Raw genomic sequence first — 17,585 nt, forward strand, 5'->3', positions numbered from 1 at the left:
TCGAAACATGGTCTGTCCTAGTCTAGCGCAGGCAAGGAAGACGCCTTACTGCCTGCGCCACCTGTCCGGCCCCCATAGCAGCCTTTTAGAATACTTTATATTATCATTTTAATTGTAACATTTTCCCTTTATTTTATGGTAAAACTTATTAGTGTTTCCTCTGATTTAATCTAGCTAAAGTTTTCCAATTTCCTTTAATCTTTTGTGTTTTCCCCACACCTCCCTTCTTTAGTCTTTCTAAGAACCTTCTCCCTATCACATTGTTCTAAATCTCCAGTTTATTGTTTTACATATTTATGTTGTTTTATATTATTATTTGTTGGATCTTAACTCTATTTCGTTTTGTTTTTTTATTTGGGGGGCCACACCCAGCAATACTCAGCTGTTACTCCTGGCTCTGCACTCAGAAGCCATTCCTTGCTCAGGGAACCAGAAGGAATGCCAAGAATTGAACCTGTGCCGGGTTTGGGTCAGCCATGTGCAAGACAAAAGCCCTAGAGTTGTGCTACCTACCACTCCGGTCCCTTTGTCTCTGTGCTTGTGAGTGATGCCCAGCATTGCTTGGGTATATATATGTATACATATACATATACATATACATATACATATACATACATATACATATACATACCCAAGCTAGCATATATATACCATATATATGCATATATATGTATCTGCATACATATACATATATGTGTATATATACCCTATACATATATAATATGGTTCTGGGGATTTAACTTATCCACATGCAAGAAACAGTGCCTTTTCCCTAATGTGTTATTTTTTACCTGAAAAGATCATTTATATTATTTCAAATGGTAGTTCTTCCAGACATTTTATAAGGCCAAAATAATCCTAATATAAAAAGTAGATTGATATGAAAAATTATAGAATGCTGTTTCTTTTTAATATATATTTAAATGCTCAACTGTATATTGGTTAAAATATTCATTAATAGATTATGGAATTTGCTCCAAGGATGAATTCACATATATCAAATAAACTATATAAAACATATCAACTTAATTTGGGAAATAAAATCATTAATCATATCAGTAAACTAAGGAAAGGTTTGGAAAATTCAACAATGTTTATGAAATAATTATTAACAAAATGGGAATAGTAAGAAGTTATCTTAGTTAATGCCATATACAACAAATCTACTCAGTGAAAATATCTGAAAAATTTTCAACTCTAATCAGGTACTAAACAATATGTCTACTAAAATTACTCTTATTTTGTTGGAAGTCCTAATTCCAGAAAATAAGCCAAAAAAGAAGAAATAAAAAGATGTTTAAGATGGTTATAAATAAATGTATTACTCTCTGTATATCACATTAAAATCCTAAAGTATACAAATACCTACACAATAGAGAATAAAAAATGTTTCCAGAGATTACCAGAGGTGATTCCCTATTCTAAGACCCAACAATAAGCCCCAAGAACAGGTGGTGTGACATAAAAGCTAAACACAACTTTAAAAGAAGTGAATAAGAAATTAAGCACGGAAAATGTCAATGTCCTATTTTTGTAAAAACCTTGTTGTCAAAAGGTGAGCAGAAGTAGTCAAAGAGAATGAAGTGAATAGGTCTTTCATCCTATGATAGAATCCTTCATCCTGGTGATTGATGGCAGTGAAGGAATAACATTACGGATTTAAGAAATAATCATTTTTATTAAAGTACTAAGAATCTTTTATAGTACAACTTATTTGTTTTTCACTTCTATTTTACTTTTGTTGTAATAGTTCTTTTGAGAAACAATCGTCATTGCTCAAGTATTATCCTTGGCTATGTGCTCTAGGATCAATCTTGGTGAAACATAAAACCACATGGCATACCACAAACTGAGCCCAGGTTAGATTTTTATGCAACATAAGCTCTGAGGTCACTGTAGTCTCTCTCTCTCTCTCTCTCTCTCTCTCTCTCTCTCTCTCTCTCTCTCTCTCTCTCCCCCTCTTACCTCTCTTTTTTCTCTCAAAATTACAACATTTCTCCCATCACCAGAGAGCCCGTTTCCCTTCACCAGTCTTCTAATGACCTATTCAAATTCCCTTATCTTGTTATCTCAGTACTATAGACAAAATAACCTGATCTGAACCTTGACTAATTATTCACTTACAATTTACTTCACATATGAAAAATTATTTTTGCAAAAAATTATTGTGGAGGTGGTGAAGCCTACACTTATATAGATTGATAGACTGATAGCCCAAAAAATTAGAATTCACAGAATTACAAATCAGTGATAAGTTGATAAAATAGTTTTTTTTTTTAATTTGAAATTAAGACTATTTATTCTCAGACCACAGCCTCCACTTTATCACAGGCCTTTGAATACAGGAGCTTGAAGTTTCTATATTTCTGTTCTTTATTTTTTTTTTGGGGGGGGGGAAGGGTAAGGATGACTTTTATTTTTTCTTTTTTTTTTCTTTCTATTTTTTTTTCAAACAGAAAAAGCCATTTAATCACACATATACATTCATAGGACTTTAAACAAAATGTAATATAAAATATAAAAAAAAAAAACAAAACCCCACAACAACAACAAAAAAATTACATTTACTTGTAAACTGCTTAACAGCTGGTGGGTTGGCTGACAGGGCTGCCCAAGAAAAGCAAAAGCAGATATAATGAGGTACATTTTCAATGAATAACCACCACAGATCATGTGAACTGCTCTAGCAGCCCAGTCACCTGTTCCCCAATCTCGCCTCCTTAGAGACAAACCAGGGCAGTCCTCCCATGAATTGAGGGCTCCAGCTATATCGATAAGCACCTCAAAGAACAAACAAAACAAACAAACCAAAAAAAAAAAAAAACTAAAACAAACAAACAAAAATCATGCCATGGTCTTGAATCTTGAATTAAGAAACATGGGAGGCCCCCCATGTGCCAGCGGCCGCGTGGTCCAGCCTAGGGTAGGGGGCTCGGATCTGGGTCACCCGACCCCCCTCTCCCCCATTCCTCCGGATCTCCAGGTGGGTTCCTGGGAGGAGCTTATGGGGCACCCGGGGTTTTCCCCACTCCCAGGCCGGGCCGGGCCGGGTCCCTGGCCTAGGGTGGGGAGCAGGTCCCTGAGCTCCGGGCTTGGGAGGGTCTCCCTCCCTTCCCGGGGCAGGATTTTTTAGCCGGCATGGACAGGCAGCTGGCAGGCCCCCCCATGTGCCAGCGGCCGCGTGGTCCAGCCTAGGGTAGGGGGCTCGGATCTGGGTCACCCGACCCCCTCTCCCCCATTCCTCCGGATCTCCAGGTGGGTTCCTGGGAGGAGCTGATGGGGCACCGGGGTTTTCCCCACTCCCAGGCCGGGCCGGGCCGGGTCCCTGGCCTAGGGTGGGGAGCAGGTCCCTGAGCTCCGGGCTTGGGAGGGTCTCCCTCCCTTCCCGGAGCAGGATTTTTTAGCCGGCGTGGACAGGCAGCTGGCAGGCCCCCCCATGTGCCAGCGGCCCCGTGGTCCAGCCTAGGGTAGGGGGCTCGGATCTGGGTCACCCGACCCCCTCTCCCCCATTCCTCCGGATCTCCAGGTGGGTTCCTGGGAGGAGCTGATGGGGCACCCGGGGTTTTCCCCACTCCCAGGCCGGGCCGGGCCGGGTCCCTGGCCTAGGGTGGGGAGCAGGTCCCTGAGCTCCGGGCTTGGGAGGGTCTCCCTCCCTTCCCGGAGCAGGATTTTTTAGCCGGCGTGGACAGGCAGCTGGCAGGCCCCCCATCTCCTTCTAACCATCAGTACACCAGATCTACCCTTCTTAACTTCAGTAACACATAGTTCTAATCTCTGACCTAAGACATACAGTATATGACAGTATATGTAACAAATCCCAGAACTATTTAGGACATTAATTGAACACATATATCTTTTGAATATTTTAATGGTATTTTCTTTAGCTGATGTAACTCTCTATATATTCTTCTACCATGATATTTCTATTCACTTTTCATCTTGTCTTTTCTTTGTAAGCTGTTCAGTAAGGATTGTTGGTGGAACTGTCCCCCAGTTTGATGCCTATGATTGAACTATGTCATGGAAATTGCTGGTCTTGTTCCTATTGCCTCCAGATGCACCAATAACGCCCCATGGCATTGATTCTTGTTTGCATAGACACATTAAAATGGGAAAACATCATACATACAGATAAGTTCTTATCTAATAAATCTCAGTATAATGTACCTTACACCCTGAACATTGATATAATGACCTGGCACAGGCCTCAGAAGAATGGGCATCCTCCATTCACACCGGAACCAGGCAAGCTAACTACGAAACATCCAAGGTCTTTTACAGCAACAGCTGGAAGCAGTCCTCTGCCAGGAAGGACACTGCCAAGGGTCTGACATCGACCTCTTAAAAAGAGACTTCTGTTTACACTGAGAAGACTTGACAGCAACAATGACCTGCTCTACAGGACATGGTTCTCTCTAGTCCCCCTTAAGTGTGAGGTGAAACGAGAGGATGCTCTGCACCTTCCTGACTGCAATATGGGAGATGCAGACTCCAGGATCTTTAATACAGAAGCATGATACCAACAACAGAGACTATGTGAGGAATGGAGGTGTATTGCCACTACAGACGATGACTTGAATTGAACAAACTAATTTGCCTGGAGCCTGGAGTCAGTCCTGTGCCAGGAAACTTCAGGGGTAAGGTCTCCTTGTATTTAGACCATAATTTGTCTTTCCATGTCCCTTATGTTTTGGTGGGCCTATGCAAACAAATGCCACTTTAATACCATTTTTTACTATGTTCCCTTGATTCCAATTCTTAAGAAAAACAAGCCACTAAAACTTTTGATGTTAACTTAAACTAGTTAGCATGTGCATGGAACTAGAGAAATGTACGTTGCCCTCAATGTTTAGGGAGTTACATAGGTCTAATGTCTTTAGATTATATTGTGTGCTGCTAAGAAATAGTATGTACTACAACTGGGGATTTGAGGGACAAAAGTAATTGTATTGTACAGGTGTTCAGTTTTGTTTCTATTAGTGTTCTTTGGCTGAAAGTTCAAGGCTGGGATATCATCGATGGGACTACTGAGAATTCTGTTTATGGGTGATTGGGCTTCCACTGTAACTTTACCCGGTCCTCTTTCTTTGCATCTTTGTTGTCATAATTAAAGTAATAAAAAAATAATTAAAAAAAAAGAAACATGGTATAGCACATAACGAAAGAGAAGAAAGGAAGAAAGAAAAAAAAATAAATATAATTGGGGACAACACTTTCAATAATCGCACCCAAACAGAAAAATCGACCAAAATAGATAAATAAATCAAAAATAATAATAACAATAATAAATAAAGGTAATATATATATTTATATAAAAAATAACCAAGATTTTGTGCTTTTTGTATTTGTTTTTTCCCTCCTGCCCTGGCACAGTAAATGTTGGGGTCATTCGAAAAGGAATTCACTTGGCCTAAGAGATATGGGGTTTCTCTGTCCTTGGAGCATACTGTCATGGGATCAACTCTAGACTTTGCTCATGATCAGGATCCTTTACTTTCCCGATGGTGTTTTTTTTTTTTTTTTTTTTTTTTTTTTTTTTGGTGTGTGGAAGACTTCTGCTCTATGTTTAGAGGTCTCAGTATCTGCACAGATCCTGAGGTGGGACTTATGATGAAGTCAGTCTTTGTGGTTCTAGAGGTTTCGTTACCTCAGTATCATTTTAATCCATCTTCTGTGGTTGGTGATCTTGGTCTTTGCACTGAACCTAGGGTGGCTCCTAGGATAGCGTCTTTCTTTGTGCTTCCAAAAGCCCCATTCCGTTACAATTATCTCTGCCGGACCTTTTGGGACTGGGGATCATGATTATTGTGCAGGTCATAGTTCAAGCCCTAAACTAGGGTTTTTTTATTGGTCCCAAGATGTATACAGTCTGGTCGTGGTTCTTGCAGCCAGTCATCTGCCAATCCTGATCTTGGTTTTTGGACTAACCAAAGGGTGCCAAGACTTCTGGTTTTGTCTTGTCGTTAGTTGGTAAGGTAGGCTAATCTGCTCTAAGGTCAAGATGTTCGCATTTTCCTCGTTGTCAGGATAACATGTTAGAGCTGGGCCTTGTTGTTAGTCCCGCCGTATCAAGGCTGTCCCGGATAAAGTTTGTTTCCTGCAGCTGTTGTGAAGAGCTGTGCCGTTTCTATGTCGGGGATCAAGGTTTCAAGGCTGAATGAATGGTATCTAATCACCTGAGGTCTAAGTTGATTCCACATGACATATTTTCAAGGCAGGAGATATCCCCATATTGTAAACAACTATGAGTTCCTATCTCTAGTAGATAGGAGCTCTTTTTTTTTATATGTAAGATTTCCCCTTTACTTAGTGTGCCTTTGCAGTGGTGAAGTGGTGCTACATTATAATGTCTGTATATTTGTGGGTGGATTGATGGGATAACCGAAACAGGTCACATACCCAAAAACGAGGGGGGAAAAAAAAAAAAGGGAATTAAAAAAGTATGTGCTCACCAATATATATGTAGGACAATCATTTAAAAAAGATAAATAAATATATTAAAAACAAAACAAAACAAAACAAAAACAAAAAACAAAACAAAAAAACAAGACAAAACAAAAAAATAAATAAAAATAAAATAAATTAACAAAGTTTTTAAGGAACCAAAGTGGTGCAGAGGACTACCTTACATTTGGGGGAGAGCAGGTAAGAGGTGGTGTATTACAGGTTTTATGCCTATGCCTATGCCTGTGTTGGAAGTACAGTTTTTCCCATTGTCTTTTGGGTTTTTCTTGTGGTGTGTGGGTTCCCAGGCATCTTCCTAACACATCCCCTGACCTTCTTCAGATTATTAAAATTTGCGGCAGGGAAGTCTTGGAAGAGTTCTTGCATTGGGGATACTTTTGGACCTAGGCCCAGTTTCAAGGAACAGTCCGCGTTAGGGAGAGTTAGTAGGGAGGACCTCACAGCATGAGTCCACAGGGGAGTTGGCTGTCTTTTCTTTCAGGAGACGAGGTGTGGGTTTATCTGGGTATCCCCTCACCTGGGTGCAAGGTACTGGTTCGTTGAGTAGGAGGTTGATCTTGATGCCTAATAGAATAAGGACTGAGGGTGAAAAATTTTAATATGGTGGAAGAACTGGATGGGATTGAGGGGTAAAGGGATAGTTGGATTTCCGGAGGGGAGAAAGTGGAAGGTATATGGGAAGGGTATGAAAGAAGAGAAAAGAGAAAATACCTTAGAGAGAAAAGGGGAAGAGAAAGGGAAAAAAGTAATAAGCAGAATAAAGGAAAAAAAAAAAGAAAAGTAGTAAGAAGAGAGGAGAGAATAGCAAGGGAATGCTGGTTTGATTAAAAGTGTTCGAAGAATAGAGCCTGTGGTTTAAGTCTGTACGTCTCAGGTACTGCTTCGATGATCTGAATGATCACGTGCTTCAATTCCTAAATGGAGGTATTACCTAGGGATAAAGTGTATGTTAAAGAGTTTTCTCGTGGCCATCTCGTAGTGCATGCAAGGTATGGTATCCCGTGTTGTATCCCGAATTGCCACCTTAGTTTGTCCGCCCATTGTATCCAAGGGCGCCTGTGGACAGAAAAGCTAAGAGGTTATTTAAAATATAGTAAGATAAAGGCATTAAAAGGTAGTGTTATGGTATGTTGCCATTGCAGTCCGTGATTTCCCTTGGTGTTCTATACTTGTGTTCCTGTATACGAAGTCCAAAGGATTATTGTGGGCCTTTGTTGTAGAAGTCTGATTACCTACCTGTTAAATATATATATTTAAAAATATATATGTAGAGAAATATTTTGAATTATTATATGCCAATGGATTTAAAAATTTTCATGAAATTTATAAAACCTACACACATAAAAGTTAAATATATATATTTAAAAATATATATGTAGAGAAATATTTTGAATTATTATATGCCAATGGATTTAAAAATTTTCATGAAATTTATAAAACCTACACACATAAAAGTTGGTAAATGAGAAAAATTAAGATCTTTTTAAGAAGAAAATCTGAATAAGCCTATAAAAGCATGAGTGTGTTCTATCATAAGGGAATAATACAATTTTATCTTAGAAAATTTGTATTAGTAAGTACAACATGGTGATAAAATCTCTATGGATATGGAGAAATAGTACCTGATTAACATAGAACATCAATATAAATGAAAATCTAAAATATTATTAAAAACATGTATAATTTTTTAGAAGATAAGAGTAAGCAAAGCTCTTTTTAACCTAGGAATGAGAAATCATAAGTGCCATGGGTGAACACTATACTCAGTGCCAACTACTAAGAACTTATTCTTGTCATTAAAATAAAAGCCTTTAATGTGTCTTCTATTTTCTAGAAATTTCCTGCATCTCATCTTGGAGCATCTGGATCTTTTCCTTAGCTGTTGTTATTCTGCTGCTAAGACCTCCTATTGAGATTTTCTTGAACATCCTCAACATGGTGCCAATGAACTTATTTTCTGAATATTTACAGAGCCAGTAGGTGCTGGCTAAACATTCTATATTATTGTTTTTCATCATGGACTTGGTTGGCTGCTACATCTTTCCCATTGTGTTTAGAAGGCTCTTCCCTGCTACACTGAGAGTGGATATTTTTGGTTAGATCCCCTGGGATTTCCCTAAGTGATACTCTTTTCTATTTCTGATGGTCTTCTCCAGTGACAGGAAATATAGCTATGTGCATGTGAGTTTTGATGAATAGAGTTGTGTACACTGCTGTATGGTTCAGGATATATGGAACTTGGCCTGTTACTATACGGAGGAATAGCAGAGAGAGTGCCAGAACCTAGCCAGAGGGAGAAGGAAAATCTGCTTTTCATTCAAAATAGGACCAGATCAATTTCACCAGATGGGGAAATGGCAAAGGTTCATGATATGTGGAGATAGTTCTATTAATATGGCAGAGGCTCCAACATTATATTTTTATTTTTTTGAATTACAAGTCTTTCAAGGTTATATTTAAGGTAGATATTGATAGTTAATTAGGCAGTTTTCCTCCACCAGTGTTGACCTCCCTTTGGCCCTGTTCTCCAGCATGCATCCCATACTTCTCCACTTTATCCCCTGGACTTCTAGTGTAACTGGTCACCTTTGTTTATAACTTGTAGATCTTGATTCTGTTGTCGTCGACTTTGGGTTTGGTATTGGTATTTAGACCTGATCATTATTTATTTCCACTCAATATTCATGTGACTATTTGCTCCTGGTACCATCCACATTCTCTCTCTTCCCCTCACCCCCTTAATTTATGAAGCATAACAAAATGATTCAAGTTCTGTGGTTTTGTTGGGAAAAAATAGAAAAAAGGAGCTGGGAGAAATCCATCTAGTTGCTACCAATATTAATTTCAAAGAAGAAAAGGGGGGAGAAAAAAAGAAGCAATGACTAAATACCCAACAGCCACAATAAATAACTAATAAACAACAACACAAACAAGAGGAAAAAAAGGAGGGCTGGTATGGTGAGGTTTTATGCTCTTTTATTCATTTATTTTTTTGGTATCTGCACAGTAAGTATTGGGGAAATTTGAAAGGAAATTCCTTGGCCTAAGAGATACAGGGTTTCTTCGCCCTTGACCCATACTGTCATGAGAACAACTTTAGACTTCACATATGCTCATTATCAAACCCCAAAGTCTTTTTATGGTGCCAGGAAAAGTTCTGCTCAATTGTGGCTGACAAAATCAGTCCTCTGTAATTAGAGAACTTGGTATTTGCACAGGTCATAGGATGAAGTCTAACATAGAGTCTTTCATTATGGTTCTAGTTCTTCTGTGTCATGGTTGTTGCAGTCAGTTTTCTGTAATTGGTTATCTTGGTTTCAAAATTATATTTTATAAGCTTATAAACAGTTCTATTCTTATAATCCTATGCTGACTGCTATAAAATATTATTAAATAATATTTTTAACTGAATCATCTTGAGATACTGAGTTACAAAAGTGTTCATGATTGAGTTTTAGTTGGATAATGCCCAATAATTAGAATCTGGAGACAACTAAATACATATTCTCTTTCTTTTTCTTATTCTTTCTGTGTGTGTGTGTGTGTGTGTGTGTGTGTGTGTGTGTGTGTGTGTGTGTGTAGCACACCAGGAAATGCTCACTAATATTTTTTTCTGGTGGTGCTCAAGGGTTCATGGATCTCATGCATCGCAAGTGCCTTACTTGAGTACTATATCTCTTGCCCCAAAATGAAATAACTTAATTGAAAGGAAAACTGAATCCTTCTTAATTTATAACATAAATTTTTGAGTTATAAATTTATAAGTAATTAGTAGTAGGAGATTTAATATATGACAAAAAGGAAGATTTTATGTTTATGAAAGTTGTTTTAACTATTATTAATTCTAATTTCAGAGATCTTTTTTAAACAATTTTATAATGTTAATAATTTAGAAATTGCATGAGGTAAGTTGTTTAAGTTAATTTTGTCTTGAGGCATAGAGTAAATTTTTTGTGGAGTATCTATGTTATGTTTCAGCACATATTATAAAGCTTTAACTAAAGATTATTTTTAAGCCATGGTAATATAATGAGTTATGATTTAATCTCAAATGTATTTTACTGTACATTTTATATGTATATAAGTTTATTCGTGAGGCTTTTATTACCTTAATTTTCATTTCTAATGGAGAAAATGTACTTATATATGCCTCTATCATTGCCACAATAAAATGAGTACCAGTACTTGTTATTTCTGTATAAGGCAAGTGTTTATTCTCAAATATATTTATTATTCAGTAATGAATAATGTTAAATCTGATGTTGAGAAATCTCACCTATTCTAAATAAACTGAAAAATACTGTGCAAAAATTTTAGTTTTGCTTTGTGTATGGAAAAAGAACTGAGGAATGATGTTTTTCTTATTTGTCATAATACCTAAATCTATATTCTTTTTGGAGAGCCACACCCTGTGACACTCAGGGGTTACTTCTGTTTCTGTGCTCAGAAATCACTCCTGACTTGGGGAACCATATGGGAAACTGGGGATCAAACTGTGGTCTGTTCTAGGTTAGCCACATGCAAGGCAAAAGCCTACTATTGCACAACTGCTCCAGCCCCTAAATCGATATTCCTGTACTACATTTATCTTTATTCTGGTAAGGTATTTACTACAATTATTTCTGTTTTAGTACAGAAATATTACGAGAAAATTATGACTAGCATTCAAGTGATGATATTAAATACCAAAATCACAAGTAATTTAATTTCCATGAACTTAAATTATGTTTTTAGATTATTATTATTATTTTAATTTGTGGCTTAGATATTTTTAATAGATATATTTATTGAAAATTAGAAGGGAAATGAAAAGAAAACTCCACAATGAGGTGTAACTTACTACAAGGCTACTTTCAAGTTTTTGGTTTTGTTTTGTTAGGATGTTCATGCCTAAAATTTGCCTTTATTCTTTCAGATCATTCGTGGTCAGCTCCAGCGACTATATGGGATATCAAGGATCTAACCTGGGTTGGACATATATAATGTACTTGTACAGCCCAATTTTTTAAATATTTCCTAAAAATGTATTATATCTAAATTATTTTTATAAAGAGTGAATATAGAATTATAGATTCTATAAAATAAACTTATAGAGACAAATTAAGAATAAATCAAAACATTTCAAGATATTTTCCAACCTGTACTAACAAGGAAGTTATTAGAAGTAATGAAAATATTTATTATTAATATTTTTTAAATTTGGAGACATATAGCAGTAGTTTAGTGACTTGGGTGTTGGGATTCTTGAAGCTAACATACTTAATTTCTACAATACCAATACCAGGGAAATTTTGAGAGAGTAATGATCACTAACTATATCAAACTTTCTATTTCAATGTGTTGTTGATGTCAAAGTTTAGAAAGATTATGGTATAATTGCCCAGTAGGAAAATCAACTTTTTAAGAACTAAAATTTTCTAAGCAAAAAAATAATTCAAATTCCTAATATAGAATGGATATTTTGACTTTCCTTACCATCATGGAGCCTTTAGTCTAGGGGGAAAAATCTTTATTTGAAGTTGTCTATGATGGTTAAAAGACCAAACCATTCTTAATAATTAGGACTGGGCCATATTTAGGATATATACAACCCCAAAACTTCGTTCAACTGCTGGGCATTTAAAGATATGATAGTCTGGTCCGGAGCAGTGGTGCTAGAAGTAAGGCATCTGTGTTGTCAAGCACTAGACTAGGACGGACAGGGGTTTGATCTTGGTCGTCCCATATGGTCTCCCCAAACCAGGAGCAATTTCTGAGAGTATATGAGCCGGCCCATGGCTCTCAGTTATTCATGGACATGGAAAGGACTCTTACCTGAAAGAAAGAAGGGTGGGAGAAAAGGGACACCAAGACAAGGATGCTGATCAAGGTGTCAATTTTATTTCAAGCAAGCAGGGCTTTTATAGGAAGTGAACAATAGTAGGAGATTTCATAACGGGTGGTTACATGAACAATGCAATCTCTAGATGTATTCATAAAAATCACAATGCTCTGCCAGCATACTTCCTGCAAGCACATACCATAGTTAAATATGTGTGGTCAAATTCTTGCAGGGAAGACTACATCAACTCCTGCCCATTTGGCAGGAACACATCTTGAGTTCAGATTAAGGGCAATGCTGAGACAAAATGTCTGTCTGAGGCAAAATGGCTGTACTTATGCTAAGCTATATTTCAAAGGATCTGGCTCCCAACAAGTATAGCCAGGAGTAACCTGTGAGCATCAACAGGTGTGGCCCCAAAACAGAAAACAAAAACGAAACAAAAACGAAACAAAAACAAAAATAAAGATATGATAGTCATGCAAAAATGGACTTTTATGCCACATTAGTTAAGGAAAAGTATCTTAGAATCAAAAGTAATAGCTTTTTAAAAAAATAATTTTGCACACAAAGATTTAAGCATGAACATTGAAAACTATATTTGCATAAATAGAACCAGGTTGATTGTAGCAAATAATGTATCTCTATAAGCATTAAATAGATATTTAATATTCTTTCAAATAAATTATACTTCTAAGATACTTTAAATAAAGCAGTGACACAAAGTTCATTTGATATTCATGTAGTACTAAAATAACTCTTATAAATAGCAACTTGGCAAAGTGGACAAAATTTTTGGAATATGTTCAGCTTTTTTTCTCTTTTATTAGTATATTAAGTATTTATTTCAGGCTGTTTCAGATTCTGCTTGAAGCTTTTGGACAAAAGACACATGCTATCATATGTTTTATATAATTTCCATTTAGTAAAGATTATAAAAGGTAATTGAGTACAGGCTCATAAAAATGTAGGCTTTTTTTTTATTAAGTATAGTTAGGGAAAGTGACTCCCTAAACATAATTTAGAGAAAAATCATGTGAATTTTGCGTTTATAATCAAATACAATGAAAGCCTGTTAATATATATTTTATCTAAACTATTTTGTATAATTTTAAGCCTTTGAGTACATAAACACAATGATTCCAAGTAAAAATGTTCTAGTGTCAAATTTGGTGCTACTGCCAAAATATTAACAGAAAACAGAATATTTGGCAAGTAGAATCTATCAGTAATTTTGAATAATGTTGAAGATTATGGGAGATAGAAAATATTTTTCATCATGTAGTAATGTTGACATTCAGTTGTTGAAATAACAGAACTACAAAAACGAGAATCGTGAAAATGAGTATCATGTGCTTTATATTTTTTAAATTTTAGTGAAAATAACAAAGAAAGAATCCCCTATATTAAAAACTATTTCAAAACATTAGTTCTTTAACATGATGGTTAAATTAGAACAAACTTTCACAGAAAATCTGACTTTAACAGTGTTTCTGGAATTTTTAAGAATTCTCCAAAAGCATATTAAAAATATAAGGCAGAGAGACAATATTATTGTTTTCAATAACTAAAACTTTTAATTACAATTTAAAAAGCTATTTAAAATATTTGTTAGCTGACCCCTCTGAAAATGCATGTTCCAACTATAGACAATAATGAAGAGAAATTAAAAATAATGTAAAAATAAAAAGAAAAAACAAAATATATAATTTTCAGACACAAAATAGAGAAGAGCTGGAAGTTACAGCTCACCTCATGAAGCTCACCACAAACAGGGATGAGTTTAGTTAGAGAAATAGCTACTATCCTAATAGTAGTGAACTATCCTAATAATGAGAATGTATGAGGGAAATAGAAAGCCTGTCTAGAGTACAGACAGGGGTTGGGTGGGGAGGAGGGAGATTTGGGACATTGGTGATGGGAATGTTGCACTGGTGATGGGTGGTGTTCTTTACATGACGGAAACCCAGACACAATCATGTATGTAATCAAGGTGTTTAAATAATATATATGTATATATATAAAAAAGAACAAAAGAAAATACAAATAATAAATTGCAAATGCACAATTACTTTTGTAAATTTTTAAAACAAACAATTCTATACTTTTTGTATAATGTTAGCATCTTCCCAAATAATATGCTGAATTAATTTTCCCATAATCCTAATTTATGTAAGAATAGTACAAAAATGTTAAATATACTTATAAAAATCATGTATACTAAAATTGTAAGATCTTAATATTTTCTCATAAATTAATATTTTAATAATTTACAGATAAAATCATTTATATTTAACTTCTTTACTTATGCTTTTATAAATGAAATTGGAAAGCATGCAAGTATGCCATATTTTATATTTTGTAGACATTACAATATATATCCAATATGTATATTGGGATATATATTTGATCATTTTTTTGTTTTTGTTTTTTTGGGGGCGGGCCACACCCATTGATGCTCAGGAGTTACTCCTGGCTATGTGCTCAGAAATCACTCCTGGCTTGAGGGAACAATATGGGACGCCAGGGATTGAATCCCAGTCTGTCCTAGGTTACCACTTGCTAGGCAGATGCCTAACCTCTAGAGCCACTGCTCAGACCCCTGGAATATATATTTGAGACTAAATTGTAAAGAGTGAGCGGAAATCCAATATTTTAACTAACATTTATTACCCACTATATGTCTATCACTGTGCTATTTTTATTTATTTATTTTACTATAATCATAGTAATAATGTACAATAGGCTTTTTATCTTTATTTTATTGATCAAAATATTTTGGTTTTTCAAAGAACTTGTCTAGAACTTTGAATTAATAACAAGTAAAGTTCATATGGAATCCAGGCTTACCTTATTCCAAAGTCAATGTAAATGTTTTACCTCTATTTGCTTCACATAAGCACATTAAGTAAAACTGTTTGCTTTTATTCTTTGTTAGTGTTTTTGTTTTTGTGTTATAACTGATGATACTCAGGGCTTACTAGCTCTTCACTCAGGTGACCATATGAAGTGTCATAATTCAAAGGGGCTGGCTGCATGCAAGACACATATCTTTAACTCTATTCTAATTTTCAGCCCAACATATATTTTAAAAGTAATATAACTTGTTTTGTGAATTAAATCATCATGAGTACATGTGAAAAAAACATGCTGCAGATATCACCACATATCATGCAAAGCCAAAACTTATGATTCCATTCCTAGGTTCTTGAAAATAAAATTATTCAGGTAATATTAAAACAACTTTAAGTTCCTTTGCTATCAATTTAATTTATATAATTTCAATTAGATAACGAATATTTATAAAATATTGAACTCATATAATTTAAACAAACATGCAACACCATAATTCCCTTTACTATTTATACATGCATTTTCTCAAAGTTAAATATCTGAAATGCATTATCTTTTCTACAAAGAACCACCAGAAAAAAATGGTACAATGAAGGAGATAGTTGTGTCCTGGAATCCTGAAAATCAGTGCATTGAAGAGTAGGATATGTTCTACACTTAAAAGTCACAGCAGATAATAAGAACACATGATAACTCCATGGGGCTAATTGGTGGCTCTGTTAAATATTTTCAACCAAATATTGCTCTTAAAAATTTTGAAGTAAATCTTAAGACAGATGAATTAAGTCAGAGAAAATTATTGGCAAGAGGTAGAGTATACAGAGGGAGTTTGCAGAACTCTCCTAGAAGTCTATAGAGGGATGTTTATATTAAGGGAGAAGCTGACAGATATCTTTGTTTGTTTGTTTGTTTTTAAGTTCAAGGATGGATCAATTAAAAATTGAAATTGTAAAAAAAAACATTTGTCGGGAATACATTAGTGCAAACTTGAATTAAAGAGTAATTTTCCTAAAGTGACATATAATGAAAATAACACTTAGAAATAATGCTGTACAGGCACACAAGGCAAATACATATTTTCATACTCAGTTGTGATTCCTTCTTTTATAATTCAGCTCTCTATTGGATCTTCTCAAACCAGTAGTGGATGCAAATTCACTAGCTAAATTAGTGTGAGTAAATAAAATACCTTCTTTGAGAGGAAACTTACTCCTCTCAAAATAGAGACATTGCAATTTCTTCATAAAGTTTAAGTATTTAAATAAGAGAGTGTTGTGTGTATAAAGACTTGAGCACCCATGAAGTGTGTGAAGGAGAAAGGTGGTGCTGATAGTATAGTGTGGTAGTCACAGAGTGTGGCTGTAAATGAAGGCTCAGTTGCATACAACATTTTTGTCTTATTTTTAGTTGACATTATATTTTGGGTGTGCAATCTAATGTTTTCATACATACAAAATATATACAATAAGTATTAAGATATTTTATTTATATTTCTAATATTTTAAAATAATTTTATTGTGACAAAAGTAAATTACAAGTCTTTCACAGTTATATTTAAGGTATATAGTGACAGTGAATTTGGGCCATTCCCACCACCTGGCTGTCTTCCCTTTATCTGTTTCCAGCATGCATCACATACCATGACCTTGCCCCCTGGACTGCTAGTGTAACAAGTCCCCTTTGTGGATAGCTTACTATATCTTGGGTTATCTTGATTTTGTTGTCGTTGACTTTGGGTTTGGTGTTTAGGTCTGATCATTTCTTATTTCCACTCAATGTTCATGTGACTGATCTTGTTACCATCCACATTTTTTATCCTCAATTTATGGGGCAGAACAAGATGATTCAAGTTTTGTGGTTCTGTTGGAAGAAAAAAAGGAAAAAAGAAAACTGGGAGAAGCCTGTCTAGATATATTTAATAATTTATAATATATAATAATTATTAAATACCTTATTTTAGGTAGAATCTTCCTAGTGGTTGATCAGACAATAGTAATTTTCTTGTGTTACTAATCATGGCAGTGCTGCACTAGAACTAACAAAAAATTAAGTTTTTGCTATTTATTTTTTAAAAAGTATCTCCAATTTATATACTTATTACAAGTCAGCATTAAATTAATTATAAAAATTAGTTGATGCATTAAATAGCATTCTATATAAAATGATATAGTTACTCCTTTTACAGAATAGCAAAATAATTTTAAAATAAATATATACAAACACTTTTTTCTAGTTTTCTTATTTGTATATACAATTGGTGATTCTCAATATAGTGCAAAGATTTGAAATTACGCTGGAGCTTCATTTATTACATCTTTCCATGTTACATTCACACATAATTGTATTTAATTATGAGTCACTTTTAAGAAAGATCAGAAATTTTCAGTTATTTGTTAATACATATTTAGCACAAAGTAAATCAATATTTTTCTAAAACATTAGAAGA

This window comes from Suncus etruscus, chromosome 15, assembly GCF_024139225.1.
Source record: "Suncus etruscus isolate mSunEtr1 chromosome 15, mSunEtr1.pri.cur, whole genome shotgun sequence".
NCBI classification, from domain to species: Eukaryota; Metazoa; Chordata; class Mammalia; order Eulipotyphla; family Soricidae; genus Suncus; species Suncus etruscus.